The sequence below is a fragment of the Vespa crabro genome, chromosome 9 (genome assembly GCF_910589235.1).
Source record: "Vespa crabro chromosome 9, iyVesCrab1.2, whole genome shotgun sequence".
NCBI classification, from domain to species: Eukaryota; Metazoa; Arthropoda; class Insecta; order Hymenoptera; family Vespidae; genus Vespa; species Vespa crabro.
Window position 1 is genome coordinate 1,637,501 of NC_060963.1, and position 2,500 is coordinate 1,640,000.

Here is a 2,500-nt window from a genome sequence, read left to right on the forward strand (position 1 = left end):
TTGGTTTTTTAACTCTATTAGTTAACTATCTACTGTCACGACCAAGCGAGCTCGAGTGCTTATTTTTAACTTAAAAACTTGCCTGCTTTATTAAATCGATTATTTTCTCGATCGATCGCTCGATTTGCCTTCTTTGCTCGTTCTCTAAACTTCATTTCTTTCTTTTTTATTTTTTCTTTCTTTCTTTTTTCCTTTTCTTTTCTTTTCCCTCTTATATATATATATATATATATATATATATATATATATATATATATATATATATGTATGTATGTATTTTCGTTTTACGTCTTTCTCGTCGTCCACTTTTACTTTTTACCTTCTTTATCTTCCGGTTAAATGAAATCTCTCTTTCTATCTGTACTCCCATAATCTCCTTACCTATCTCCCTACCTATCTCGTTCTCTTTAAATTTCTATCTTCTTCTATCTGCCTTGTCTTTCCTAAATCACAAAAAAATTCGTAATAATAATTATCTTTAGAGGACTCTCGTCGATCGCCGCACGCTGATCACCAAAGCTTTCTTGTCTCGAGAGAGACTCGCGAGCACGCAGCATGATCGTTCGTCGCGTTCTCACGAGAGTGTTCTCGACCGTGACGTCATTACTCCATTTTACAATAATACTTAATATAACATATCCGTTAACAAGATTATACCTACATATATACATGGATACATATATATATATATATGTGTGTGTGTGTGTATGTATATATGTTTTATTTTCTCTACTATTAATTTCACGAAGATTTTTTTAATTCATAATAAAACATTGAATTTCTCATTTATTCATTTATTTACATTTCGTTCGCGTTTAATTATTCATCGTTTTATATCATTTGAAAACAAAAAAAAAAAAAAAAAAAAGAGAAAAGAAAAAAAAAAGAAAAGATTTTCAATTATATAGTTACGATTTATCTTCATTAACATCGATTATTTTTCTATATGATCGTAGATAGATCGATCGAACGATCGATCGGCCGAGAACGAAAATATTAATCTATCTCTCGTGCAATGGCTAGAAATATTTGCACGTTTTCAAAATTTGCATGCAATCCCCCCATCACCTCACCCTAACCCCCCCCCCCGCCCCTAATATTCGTTCACTTCCATTTTCCATTTGAGATAACAAAAACAAATGAAAGAAATAAATCCAAACGTAATCCATACATTATCTGATAATAACTTTAACCAATTAAATATTTTTGAATCAATCCCTAATTAATTCCTATCCCCCACCGCCCCCCCCCCCGTACGCACACTTCGACACATGTACTGTCTTGTTGGTATCAAGCGAACGATGGGTTTAATGGGGGTCTCCGTTCACGTTTCTTCCCGTATCTTTTTTGTATCTCGTTATGGTCGTTTGCAGCGCACGAAGAAGACGAAAACACGTAATATCTATATACAAAAATACAAACACAAGCACACATAATGCATCTTGAATGAGTTTTTTTTTTCCTTTTTTTTTTTTTTTCTTATCTTTATTTGTTGGTTAGTTCTCTCTCTTTCCTTCTTACTTTCTCTATTTCCTTCTTTCTTTCTTTCTTTCTATGTTGTTTCTTCTTTTTTCTTTTCTATGTCTTTTCCTTTTTTTTCCTTTTTTTTTTTTTCTTTTTTCTCTTTTCTTTACCGTTCTTTATCTTCCACTAGACTTTTGTTGTTACACTCGAGAGCCTCTCTTGCACCCTCCTCTGATTTGCATTCGAGATTCGATAGAAGCACCAAAAGTCTTTCTCTCTCTTTCTCTTTCTCTCTCTCTCTCTCTCTCTCTCTCTCTCTCTCTATTTCTCTCTTTATCTCTATCTTTCTTTCTCTTTCGTTCTCTCTCTATCTCTCTCTCTATCTCTTTCTATCTATCTCTATCTCTGTCGATATTTGCTCGTCCAACGATCCTGGTGATTTTCACAATTGAAACGTTTTACAAATGCACGAATAATAATATCTTGAATATTTTCTACTATTTTTATATTTTTATATAGATATATATCCTTATCGTTAGATATGAAAAAATTGCCAGGAACGAATCCGAGCGTAGTGAGAACTTAGAGATCTGTCGTCGGGTCTCGAGAAACATATTATGGAAATTCATTGTTTTGTTTCCCTTCCCCCCCACCCCCCCCCCTCGAATGTCAGCATGATTGTCATTACGATTATTGTAATTTGTGATCGTTTTGGAACGTGTCCTTTTGATTCACGATAATAATAATAATAATAATAATAATAATAATAATAATAATAATAATAAGAAAAGAAAAACAAAAAGAGAAAAAAAGAAAAAACAAGAGAAAATAAAAAAAGAAAACGTAAAAGAGCAAAGAAACAAGGTATTGGAGGGGCCATACGAGAGGACGTCACGAAAGGAAATAAAATGGACTACGGGATTATTCGATTCATCGATCTTACCCTTACTCCACACGGCGGAACGAAGTGGTATAGTTTAGAGAAACAATGAATTAACATATTATGTTGAACGAGTACCTCCTCTCTTGTCCTTGA

The 2,500-nt window shown here is 33.2% G+C and overlaps 1 protein-coding gene across 4 annotated transcripts in view; it reads left to right on the top strand.

Annotated features, from left to right (window-relative positions):
• Positions 1–2,500, top strand: part of LOC124426533 (protein kinase C-binding protein NELL1-like) — a 72,417-nt gene that overhangs the window by 66,389 nt on the left and 3,528 nt on the right. The window lies entirely within an intron of this gene.